The sequence below is a fragment of the Pongo abelii genome, chromosome X (genome assembly GCF_028885655.2).
Source record: "Pongo abelii isolate AG06213 chromosome X, NHGRI_mPonAbe1-v2.0_pri, whole genome shotgun sequence".
Classification (NCBI taxonomy): domain Eukaryota; kingdom Metazoa; phylum Chordata; class Mammalia; order Primates; family Hominidae; genus Pongo; species Pongo abelii.
Genome location: NC_072008.2, coordinates 53,231,892 through 53,245,527, shown reverse-complemented (window position 1 = coordinate 53,245,527; position 13,636 = coordinate 53,231,892). Strand labels below are relative to the sequence as shown.

Genomic DNA, 13,636 nt, shown 5'->3' with positions numbered 1-13,636 from the left:
CACACACACACACACACACACGCACCTGGATCATCACATATAAACCTGGATACCAACCTTCTGACATTTATAGGCACTCACAACAGAGATTCACATACATACATTTACATATTGACCCCTACAAACCTGTTTACATAGGTAGATAAAAACACACTGGCATGCACACACACAGATAAAAGCATGCTCACATGTGCAGACACACCAGCAGTGCAGGTCACATCCACACTCACAGACACCACACTACCACAAATACAGGCATGTGCACTCATACACCCAGATGTGTGTGCACTGAGAAATATACACATGGGGCCAAACCCCTCCATTCACGCCCGGGACACATGCTTCCTTTCTCACATGCTCGGGGTTTTATATGCACACTGGGATACACAGAAGTACAAACCCACTTTCATGTACAAACACAGATATACACAGGATATTCTCATTCTGTCACAGAGACATATAGATACAGATAACAGGGCAAATATGTACATAGAAACCCCATTCACACTTGCAGATGGACACCTACTATTACACACTGGCATGGCTAATAATTATGGTAGTACGTAATGGCTTATATGGTGCAGAGGACTCATTACATGCCAGGCACTGTTTGAAGTGCTTTTCTTTTCTTTTTTCTTTCTTTTCCTTCTTTTTCTTTTCTTTTTTTTTTTTCTTTTTTGAGACGGAGTTTCACTCTTGTTGCCCAGGCTGGAGTGCAATGGCGCGATCTTGGCTCACTGCAACCTCCACCTCCCGGGTTCAAGTGATACTCCTACCTCAGCTTCCCGAGTAGCCGGTATTACAGGCATGCGCCACCACGCCTGGCTAATTTTGTGTGTGTGGTTTTTTTTTTTAGTAGAGACGGGGTTTCTCCATGTTGGTCAGGCTGGTCTTCAACTCCCGACCTCAGGTGATCTGCCCACCTCGGCCTCCCAAAGTGCTGGGATTACAGGCGTGAGCCACCGTGCCTAGCCACTTTTTTTCTTTTTCTTTCTTTCTTTCTTTTCTTTTTTTTTTTTTTTGAGATGGAGTTTCACTCTTGTCACCTAGGCTGGAGTGCAATGGCGTGATCTCAGCTCACTGCAAACTCCACCTCCCGGGTTCCAGTGATTCTCCTGCCTCAGCCTCCCGAGTAGCTGGGATTACAGGCGTGTGCCACCACGCCCGGTTAATTTTTGTATTTTTAGTAGAGACAGGGTTTCACCACATTGGCCAGGCTGGTCTCGAACTCCTGACCTCAAGTGATCTGCCTGCCTCAGCCTCCCAAAGTGCTGGGATTACAGGCGTGAGCCACCGTGCCTAGCCACTGTTTTTCTTTTTCTTTCTTTTTTTTCTTTTTTTTTTTTTTTTTTTGAGATGGAGTTTCACTCTTGTCGCCTAGGCTGGAGTGCAATGGCGTGATCTCAGCTCACTGCAAACTCCACCTCCCGGGTTCAAGTGATTCTCCTGCCTCAGCCTCCCGAGTAGCTGGGATTACAGGCGTGTGCCACCATGCCCGGTTAATTTTTGTATTTTTAGTAGAGACAGGGTTTCACCACATTGGCCAGGCTGGTCTCGAACTCCTGACCTCAAGTGATCTGCCTGCCTCAGCCTCCCAAAGTGCTGGGATTACAGGCGTGAGCCAACGCGTCCAGCCTGTAAGTGCTTTTCATATAACTCACCCAATCCTCATCCTATGAGATAGGTAATAGTACTCCCACTTTTACAGATGAGACAATGGGGCTTTGTTGAGCTTAGGTGACTTGCCCAAAGCCATACAGCTAATAAATGGCAGAACTAGGATTCGAACACAAAGGCTGCCTCCAGAGACCTTGCAGATCCAACTTACATGTAGAAATACACTCACCTCATGCACAAGTACAGATACATACCACTTTAGTACAAGCACGTGCACACCCAATCCAGCTGATACACTCAGGTATAAATGGCCACACATACCTAGTCACATACATAAACAAACATAGACATGTTCACATTTACAGACATTCCAGCAGAGATATATATGCCCTGGGAAATATATACACATTCATACACATGCCCACAATCACACACCCTACACAGACATACCCACATTATTGAACACACACAAAACCTCCAGATATACCACCTACACACTCACACACAGATACACTCACATTCTCAGATATATTCCTCACCCAAATACTCACACATGCTATCCTCATACTCACATGCTGGCCACATACTCACACATGTGGCCAGATGCAGCCACATGCACACCCCCCAGATTCACTCACACTCACACACACACCCACACACTCTCACATCACCCGGAGATGACACATCCTATTTAGATATACACATCCTGATTCATAGCCATGTAGACGTTCAGACATAGGCCGAGCCCTGCTCACATCCTATAGGTCGCGGTCTTAGATATACCCCACACTTTCACATGCTCCAACTCAGATGTGCCCACATTCTCCTCAAATACACCTACTTTCAAACATATACCCAACGCTGATACACCCACACCCTCTCACACAAATCCCATCTAAATACACCCGTTCTCATATACACACATCTCAAATGCACTTACACGCACAGGCCCTCCACACTTATGCAAACTCCCAATTCAGTACACCCACACTCTCACATACATCACACAGATACACTCAAACTTGTACCCCACCCCAACTCAGAGCCCTCATACCCGAACCAGGTGCACCTACAATCTCTCTCTCTCTCACACAGTATTAAGACACACCCACGATGACACACATACCTTCCAAAAGCACTACACTTACCCACACCCCATCCAAGTACTCACACTCACAAATTCCCAAGCCAAATACATCCACACACACAGACACACACATCATTCTCATACCCATACACACACACACACACACACACACACTCCAAATACAGCCCCACTCTCACAGCCCCATCCAGACACATCCACCCTCTCATACATCATCATCCAGATTCATCCCATATAGACCATGGAGATCCACTCAAAGCCACATGCACCACCCAAGTATAACTACATCCACACACACAACCCACCTGGACATATCCAACTCTCACACATGCCATCCAGTGCACCTCTGCACACACCCCACTCCCCAGATCCGCCCATGCTCTCATCTCCTCCACACCACCCACAAGCACCCACACTCCATACACACACTTCCCACTCAGCTGTGCCCCCAACTCTCTTTTACACAACCCATCCAGTTATTCACATTCACACCCACACCCAAGTACGTATACGCCCACACTCTCCACCCAGATACAACCAAAGCTCTCACCACACGCCATCCAGACATACCTTACTACAAACTCCATCACCCAAATATACCTGTGCTCTCACTCGCCTACCATCCGGATACACCCACATTCAAACCCACTCCACCCCCAATACATCCACACACTGTCTCACACACAGCCCAAATGTACCTACACACTTTTTCTTTCACACACCATCAGGATACATCCTCATCTCACATGCACCTATATTCTGATACACCCCCCTACATCCACACTCGCCTCCAACCCAGTTAAACCCAAACTCTCACACCTCATCCAGATACACATACATGCTCTTCCCACAGGAGACATGTGTGCTCACACCCCTATCACACTCAGAAACACCCCCACTCTCTCTTACACACAAATACAATCTCGACCCCCAATTCTCTCTTAATCACCATCATCCAGATCTACTCACACTGCACACACACAATGCAGATACATCCATACTGTCTCACACACACCACCCATACACACACTCCATAGACACCCCCAATTATATACACCCCCACCCTCACCCAGATGTGCCCAAATTCTCTTTCTCATGCACACCATCACAGTACACCCTATCACACACTTCCATTGTCTAGATACACTTGTGCTCTTACCTACTGACATATCATCCACATATAACCACACTTGGATCTCCCTGACCCCAATATACCCATACTCCCTCATATACATACTCCACCCAGGAAACACCTACACTCTCTTACACACACAATACAGATACAGCCACACCAGCAAACACATACGCCACCTAGGTATCCCCCACCCTATCTCCCCATCCAGATAAACCCATACTCACACACCCCTCAAATACACACATCCTCACACATATCCCCAACCCAACTCTCACTCATACCATCCTCCACCCACACAGGCCACTTTACACACAACCACACTCATCCCCCACTCCCAACACACCCAAATGCCTCACACGCACACCCTACCCAGAAACACCCATACACCCATGTGCTCTCTCTCGCTCTCTTTTTTTTTAGATGGAGTCTTGCTCTGTTACCCAGGCTGGAGTGCAGTGGCATGATCTTGGCTCACTGCAACCTCCACCTCCTGGGTTCAAGCAATTCTCCTGTCTCAGCCTCCCAAGTAGCTGGGACTACAGGCATGCACCACCACGCCCAGTTGTATTTTTAGTAGAGATGGGGTTTCACCATATTGGTCAGGCTGGTCTCAAACTCCTGACCTTAGGAAATCCACCTGCCTTGGCCTCCCAAAGTGCTGGGATTACAGGCATGAGCCACCACCGCACCCGGCCCATGCTCTCTCTTACACACATGCAGACCACATCCTTTCTCTCTCACCAGATATACCAGTCTATACACACACACACATACACACACACTCTACTAAGATACTTTCACTTTTATATATACACATTCACATCTAGATTTCTGCCTGGATGGCATAATTTGGGTCCTGTCAGTGAAAACTATTTACCAACCCTAGATATCATACAATGCCACTCTACTCTGGGCCTTTGATGGCTGGGGGGATGAGAAGGGAGGTCTTTGTGTTTCAAGGAATCTTTTTCTAAATAGGCCTCTTTTCCCCAGTAGGACATCAGCCATGATTGGTGCCCACTTCTTGAGTGTGAATAATGACAGGAATTATCCTGAGACCCCCACAAAAGCCCAGTACATGGTCAAGGCCAGAGAAGCCCCAGAATGGGGGTCATAGGCATCAGGTGTCATAGCTTGCCAATCTGCAGGATGTCTACACACTTACAGACAGAAATAGTCTCGCAGGTCACCACTGACTCTCAGTCATACACATAAATACATACTGAGGTACACAGACTTGTAAGTATTCTCCCTTTCCATCCCCTTGCCAATAAGGCCCAATCCACACAGGCCCAAGGCCGAGTATCTCTCTCTCACATCAAATGACAGACACATGCACAAATACCTACACTCATCCTTACACATGGACACACTCACACTGTACTTAGTCACACATGTACATCCATTTACTCTTAAACACAGGCATGCATGCATGACATACATTCACATGACATAATGCCCATGAATGACGTACATTCACTCACAAACACAGGGGTACATACAGGCATACCTTCACATGTCCACAGACAGACAGACTTTGTATCACACCCAAAGAGATGATGAACAAACATGGACACAGAGAGGCAAGCTCCCAAATGTGTGCACACACACACCCAGACATGACCACATATATTTACACACTCACACGCATAAACACCTAGATATGCACATGCTTGTAAATGACATGAAGTATAGATATGCAGACATTCATAACACAGACTTGTACACACAACTGGGCATGTTCACATGCACATAGACTTGTTCATTAATTCATTCCCATATGCATACACTCAGACATGGAAATACAAATGTACTCACAAAACATGCCCACACTATCACAGCCAGATATGTACACCATGTACATTCCTACAAGTTCATACACCCATATGAGAAGCTGCACAATAAAGAGGAATCATTTACACCTACATTCTCACAGATGGACTTGGACACAAAGGTATATTCACACACATGCACACATGGAAGTACACTCACATACACACAACTGTACATCCACACAAGAAGGACTGATCCACACTCATCACAGACACACACATCCACACACATCCTATATTGACACACATGCACACATGGAAGTACACTCACATACACACAACTGTACATCCACACAAGAAGGACTGATCCACACTCATCACAGACACACACATCCACACACATCCTATATTGACACACATGCACACATGGAAGTACACTCACATACACACAACTGTACATCCACACAAGAAGGACTGATCCACACTCATCACAGACACACACATCCTCACACACATCCTCTCACACACACACACACACTTAAACACACTTGTAGGCTGAGAGTGACATGCATGGACGTTACCTTACATTGTGTTCTACAACATATGCTCCAGAACAAAGATGCATAAACACAAACACATACATGCAAATAATTAGAACTGTACAAACTGGCACATTCACACATATGAATATACCTCTGTGCATGCCTGTCTGAATGTACAGGCATACACACAGGCATATTCACACACACACACACACACACACATAGATGTGTATGGACAGGCAGGCATATACAGGCATGTTCAATGAAACACACACAGCCAGATGTTCACATATACTAGCATATGCACCCACATATACACTCACAATCACTCACAGGCATATTCAAATACACATTCACACTCACATACTCAGAAATGCAGACAAAACACATAATGAGACATGCACACCCAAGTACCTACTCATGCATGCCACAGACATGTACTCACACATAACAGTGTACACACAAACACAATTAGACATATAGACAATGCAACATTTCACCTATGCACGCAGCATTTTGCATGCGTGTGTGTGTTTGTGTGCAGACAGGCATACACCCCCACACACAGCCATACTCACATACATAATCAAATGTGCACACATAGGCATACCCACAAAATAAATTTTCATTCACACACTCTCCCCTACCCATAAAATTAGTTCTCCTTATATTAGTGTGCCCACCTATACCAACATTTCTCTAATCGGATGTGGACCAAAAGGTTTGTCTACAGGTGATATACACTGGAACATGCACACACGGACATCTACATAATTTAAAATGCTGGAGAACCCACATACAGACATTCACAGAAAGTCAAAAGCCTACTTACACAAATGCAGGACAGACACACTCATATATACACACGCACATATACACCCTCTCATACATGCATGGACATGCACATATATGCCCTTAACACTCACAAGCACACCCTTTAGATGCACCTACACTCATGAGCACACACCAATATGCACAATCAGATACAACTAGGCATTCATCTAATTGGGCACGCACACCCAGGCATTCTGAAACCCACACACTCATACACATACAACCAGACACGTACACTCAAAGAAAAACTGATGCCACACACATATACAACCAGACATTCAACAGGCCTGATGGCTCAGAGAAAACACACCCACACTCAGGCTCAAAATCAAACATGTCCATCTGATCACTCAGACAGACATGCAAAGTCATGCCCACCCTACAGTACACACACAAGCCTACCCAGATACCCACACACTCACACGCATGCCATCACATGGCCTGCTCACACACACAGGTTCATACACAGCCACACTGCCCATGAACAGACATGCACACACAAACTACACACTCAGCCACACATTCTCAGTAGCATATATACACCCACGCTCGGGCCCACAGGCCTCCAGACCACAGACCAGGTCCTCTCCCACACCAAATCCTTCTTCAGAAAAGTCTACTTTATGCCTCAAAGCCCCCCTCCCTGCCCCCACAGAGATGGTCTTCTGGGCCTCAGTCTTTCCCCATTCCTCCTCTTCCCTTGGCCACCGACCCCACACGCTGTGTCCTATCACATCTCCATGCCCCGAAATCAGCCAGCAGACCCCATTCTTCCCCCACCCCAGGCTCTAGGTGAGCAGCTCCCCGGGACGCGTCCCTCACAGGTCTGGCTGCTGCATGGGCCACACCCCAGCTCTACCCGAAGCCCCGTGATCTCAGGAGCTTCAGCCTCATCTCCAGGCCCTGCCAACCACTGACCACAGGCCAAACTCTTGCCAAGTCTCCCCTCAACAGGGAGACACATACATCACCAGGGCCAGGAAGGCTGCAGGCTGCAAGCCAGGCCTCTGCTGGCTCATGGGGGCTCAAGCTTCTGTGTGTGTGTGCGTGTGTGTGTGTGCACAAACAGGGACAAGTGCAGGGAAAGAAGCCTGGAGTGGGGTGGGGGAGGGAGGCTCTGCCCATAACCACTTATCATTCTCTACAAATGAGAAGTATTAACACAGGGCTTCTCCTGCCTCCCTTCCACTCCCCTCCATTTGCCCACTTGCTGCCCTCCCCAGATCTTTGCTGAGACCCTGGAGAAGAAGGACCTGTCCCTCCTCCAAGTAATCAATAACACTATTAATCATGAATAATCAGCAACAATATTGACTGTGAGCTTTGCTGACATTGCTTCAGTGCCACCTCGATGCACATCTCTTACTTACATGCACCAACTCATTCAATCCCTACACACACCCATCAGGGAAGGGTTACCAGTCTCTTTGACAGATGGGAAAACTGAGGTTCAGTAAGTGGCATGCTTCCACTAAAGTTGCAGAGCTAGTAGTTGGGGGAAGTGTCCCTGGGAGGATCCATGTTCTCCATGTACCAGGCTTTCCTGCCCTTCCAGATATATGGACCTCTGGCTACTGGGCACAAGGCCACAAGATCCGGGGGGTCTCAGACACAACATGGACATCTGAAACAGAGACAGAGAGCCTTGTGGTGGAGGCTGGGTCCCACACTGTAGGGACAACCATGTTGTTCCCGGTCCCTGCAGGTTGTCATGGGATTGGTCTTTGCCCCCACAGAACCATCAGGCAGCCTAGGGCCTGGAAGTGCTCCCCACCACCACTTCACCGTCCTTTAGCCCTACAGTGGCTTCCTCCCCCTAGCTGGGAATCGGCAACATCTTCAGTGGTGAGTGAGCAAAACTCTGCTACCTGTAGGGAGAGATGGGGAGGCGGGTGGTGGTGGAAGGAAGGAAGGAAAGGAGGAAAGAAGGAGTGGGGGGTGGTCTGGGCTGGGAGCAGCTTCTCTGTCATGTCTACCCACCTGCTTGCTACCCAGGTGCACACACATACACACACACACACACACACACACACACCCGGCCAGCAGGCCAGGGATCCTGGAGGAGAGTGGAGGAGGAGGGAGAGGGAGAGGAGCAGCCGCAAGAGGCTGAGCCTGCCCAGGGTGCAGGCATTGTGAAGGGAACACGGCCGGGCTCCCAGGCATCCCTTCCACAGCCAGCACACAAGGAAAGATTAACACAGCCTCATGCCCAAACGCAACCATGATGATAAAAACAGACCCTGTGAGGGGAAACAGGTGGTGGTTCCCTTTCTCATGGGACATTTGGGATTGGGGAAGATGGGGGGAAGATGAGGAGTCCCCAGGCTTGGGTGCCAAGGAGCCCCTGTGATGGAGCAGACAGAGACTAACAGAGTCAGACAGAGACAGAGAGCATGGCAGTGATGGAGACTCTGAAGTATGTGTGGGGAGACAGAACAGAAGTCCCAGCCCCCCATCCTTGGTGGAGGGATGCTGACTGCTTACCTTGGCTTTCTCAGCAGGGATGTCATGGAATCCACGATGGGGGCTCAAGCTGTCTCACCCAGGTAAATCACAGCCCGGGCCACATTGTGGGACCCTCAGTGATCTGGCGGCCAGTGACACTCCTGCTTCTGTTGCCGTGGATACAGCCGGGCTGGTCTAAATCGCAGGCATCAGGGAAAGCAGGCACCGGAGGGGTGCACTGGGTAGGGCTGGGGGTGTTGGGGAACACCAGGTGGGCAGCACACAGCCTTGGGGTGTCCAACTAGCTGGCAGGTGGGGGTCCCGGCAGGTGCTTCCTGCACTATACACTCCCACTCCCATCTTCATGCCACTGCCAAGCTGGGAGGGGGGCCAGTGCTGGCCCCTGCTACCCGTCTGCCTGCCTGGCTGCCGGTCCCCCTACCCCCCCCCCACCCCCCACCCCCCCTCCGTCTGCCTGCTGGCCGCCGCCTTTTGTCCTCAGAAGACACAGTCCCCGCGGGGCCTCTGCCAAGCCTCCAGCAGATGCTCAGGGTCCGGGGCTCCTCCCTGGGAGCACACGGGCCATGGCCTGGGAGAGCCCCAGGTTGGGGGGGCTCTCATCCAGGCTCACTCCGCTCCCCGGGCCTGGCGGGGATGGGGAAGAGGTGCAGGTCCACAGCCAGAGGCAGCAGCAGAGGTGGTGTTGGGGAGGGGATGGACGCCAGAAAGAGGGGGTGGGGTGGAGAGAGAGGCTGGCCTGATAGCTGTGTCCCGGGTTTTAGATCCGGGTTGAGGAGGGTGGCTCAGAGCATCCGAGGGGGGTCCTCATGCAAAATGAGGGCACCAAGGGCCTGCCAGAGGGATCCTCCTGGCCTGGGAACCACCCCGGTGCACACAAATCCAGGTCCCACGATGCTGGGGACACCCAGCCTGGATAGAGCATCAGTGGGGAGTCCGGGGCCCTAAGTTGGACCCCATCAGGCCTGTCCGTCCCCCCTCTCCTCGATTTGCACGGTCCCTGCCTCAGGGGCGGGCGGAGGAGGAGGGAGGCAGGGAGGGAGAGGGAGGGAAGGAGGAAGGCTGAGCAGGCAGGGAGACTCCCAGCTGCCAGCCTGGTCCTCCCTGGGGCGGGGCGGGGAGCCGGAGGGGGGGGGTTGGGGGGGCTGGCGAGGCCAGGGAGCAGCCGGCTGGCTGGCTGACTGGGTGGGGACACTGGCGTGGCGGCTGTGCTGCCAGGACAATAGCTGGCTGGGGAAGTCAGGCTCGGGCCTTTCTGAGATGCTCGAGAGAGGCATGAGTGGAGGTGGGGAGAGATGGCCAAGAGGCTGCTGAGAGAGCAACTCACATGGGCTACAAGTGCAGAGGAGGCAGGGCATAGGGGACGCTAGGATCTGGGTCGGGACAAAGGTCCGGCGAAAGTTTCTCGAAAGCTTTGGGCTGGGAGGCATGCTTAGGGCCCGGAGAGGTGGGATTCATAAACTGATTTAGAATGGGGTTCTATGGGCATTTTCCCTGCAAGGCCTGGAGGTTGGCTGGGGGGTGGGGGTGGGAAAGGAGCGCTGCCCAACTCTGAACAGCCCCTCTCAGGATATCTCCTGTGCCATCCCCACTTTCTCGGGGCCAGCAGACAGGCAGAACCCATACTTAAAGCCATGTCCCAGGACAGCAGAATAGGAGAGGTGAGGAGAACGCTTGGTAGGCAGAGATATGAAGACAAGGAAAAAAATATTTGTTTCAAATATGGTTAAATTGGGACCAAATGATGCTTCAGTGGTTCCCCTAAGTTACAGCGTTCAAGAATTCAAATTATCTTGATATAAGAAATTGTGTTTTATTTCCTTTCTTCCTTCATCCATTCGTTCCTTCATTTATGACAAATGGCTTTATGTTAGGCCCAGTGCTGGGCACTAATGGTACCCGGTGACTCAGACCTGTGCTCTCTGCCCTTAGGAAATGCAGGCTCTGCTACCATACTGTGGACCTGGAACCCACTTGCGTCTGAATCCCCTGGAGAACTTGTAAAGTGTAGATACCCAAGCCTACCTCCCAGAAATACTAATCTAGAAGGTTTTCAGATGGGGCTTCAAAACCTGCATTTTGACAAGGCCCTCCGGTGGTCATTTTTATGCCCGCATGCTTTGGGGAGGGAGAAAAATCCACGGAAAATTAGAAAATGTTTTGGAGGCCGGGTGTAGTGGATCACACCTGTAATCCCAGCACTTTGGGAGGCCAAGGCAGGAGGATTGCTTGAGTTCAGGAGTTTGAGACCACCCGGGACAACATATTGAGACCCCATCTTTATAAAAAATTTAAACATTATCTGGACATGGTGGTGTGCGCCTGTAGTCCCAGTTACTTGGGAGGCTGAGGTGGGAGGATCACTTGAGCCCAGGATGCTGCAGTGAGCTGTGTTCTCACCACTGCACTCCAGCTTGGGTAACAGAGCAAGACTCTGTCTCAAAAAACAAACAAGCAAAAAAAGGCAAAACAGGCTGGGCACGGGCTCACGCCTGTAACGCCAGAACTTTGTGAGGCCAAGGCAGGCAGATTGCTTGAGCTCAGGAGTTTGAGAAAAGCCTGGCCAACATGACAAAACCCTGTCTCTACTAAAAATACAAAAATTGGCAGGGCGTGGTGGTGCGCACCTGTGGTCCCAGCTACTCCAGAGGCTGAGGTAGGAGGATTGCTTAAGCCCGGGAGGTTGAGGCTGCAGTGAGCTGAGATCGTACCACTCCACTCCAGCCTGGGCGACAGAGCAAGACTCTGTCTCAAAAAAAAAAAAAAAAAAAAAAAAAAGGCAAAACAATAAGGCTTCTAAAATATGATGTAAGAGAATATCTTTATAACGTTGAGGTAAGGAAGGAATTGAACAAGACAAGAAGTAATTACCATAAAGGAAAGGAGTGATACATTGAACAGCATTCAAACTTCTGGTTATCAAAAGATACCATTAAAATAGTGAAAAGATAAGTCATAGAATTAGATAAAATATTTGCAAAGTATATATCCAGTAAAAGGCTCATATCCAGAATATACAAATAACTTTTACCAACCAATAAGAAAAAGACAGATAACCCAAAAGAATAACAGACAAGATACTTGAACAGGGACCTTGCAAAAGAGGATAGCCAACTGGCCAAAAACTTAGGAAAATGTGCTCAACCTCATTGGTAGTCAAGAAAATACAAAATGAAACCATGCTCACTAGACTGACTAAAAAGAAAAAGACAATACCGAATATTGGTGAAAATGTGGAGTGATAAGAGCTCTCATACAGTATTGATGAGAGTATAAATTGATGTAGCCACTTTGGAAACTGTTTAGCAATATCTACTAAGGTGACCACATGCACACTTCATAACCCGGCAGTTCTACTTTTAGGTATGTGCCCATCCAAAATGCATATATATGTTTACCAAAAGACATGTGTGATAATGTTCATAAAAGCACTATTTGTAAAACTGGAAACAACCCAAATACCATCAATAGGAGAATGAAAAATAAATTGTGGTATATTTGCACATTGGAATAGTATACATCAATGAGAAGAAATGACTCACAACTACAATATGGATGAATCCCACAAACATTACACTGAGCAGAATAAACCAGACAAAAGAATACTGTATGATTCCATACATATAAAGCTCAAAACCAGGCAAAACCAATGTATTGTGATAGAAGTCAGAATAGTGATTACCATTGGGGTCTGAGTAGGAGGCCCAAAGAGAATTTCTTTCTTTCTTTTTTCTTTTCTTTATTTTTATTATTTTTTTTTTGAGATAGAGTCTCACTCTGTCACCCAGGGTGGAGTGCAGAGGCACGATCTGGGCTCACTGCAACCTCTGTTTTCCGGATTCAAGCAATTCTCCTGCCTCAGCCTCCCGAATAGCTGGGATTACAGGTGGCCACCACCACGCCTGGCTAATTTTTGTATTTTTAGTAGAGGCGGAGTTTCACCATGTTGGCCAGGCTGGATTCAAACTCCTGATCTTGGGTGATCTGCCCGCCTCTGCCTTCCAAAGTGCTGGGATTACAGGCATGAGCCACCGCGCCAGGCCAAAGAGACTTTTTAGGGTGCTGGGAATGTTCTGGTTCTTGATTTTGGAGCCGATTACCCAGGTGGCTTAGTAACAGTTCATCGGGAGTATGCATTTATATGTCTCGAGTGCTTTTCTTTTATTTT

At 48.9% G+C, this 13,636-nt stretch overlaps 1 protein-coding gene across 3 annotated transcripts in view; it reads right to left on the bottom strand.

Moving 5' to 3' along the window:
- Nucleotides 1-10,474, bottom strand: part of GPR173 (G protein-coupled receptor 173) — a 31,608-nt gene extending 21,134 nt beyond the window's left edge. Inside the window, exons 1-3 of one of the 3 annotated variants that reach the window (XR_010138962.1) lie at nucleotides 9,490-9,907; nucleotides 8,791-8,873; nucleotides 620-8,629 (exon numbers count right to left, since the gene is read on the bottom strand). The gene's annotated coding sequence lies outside the window, so the exon portion shown is untranslated. Of the gene's footprint in view, nucleotides 1-619; nucleotides 8,630-8,790; nucleotides 8,874-9,489 lie in introns of those variants that run through there. The other 2 variants (XM_054544582.2, XM_002831681.6) reach the window with 2 other exon arrangements.
- Between the last annotated feature and the right edge of the window lie 3,162 nt (nucleotides 10,475-13,636).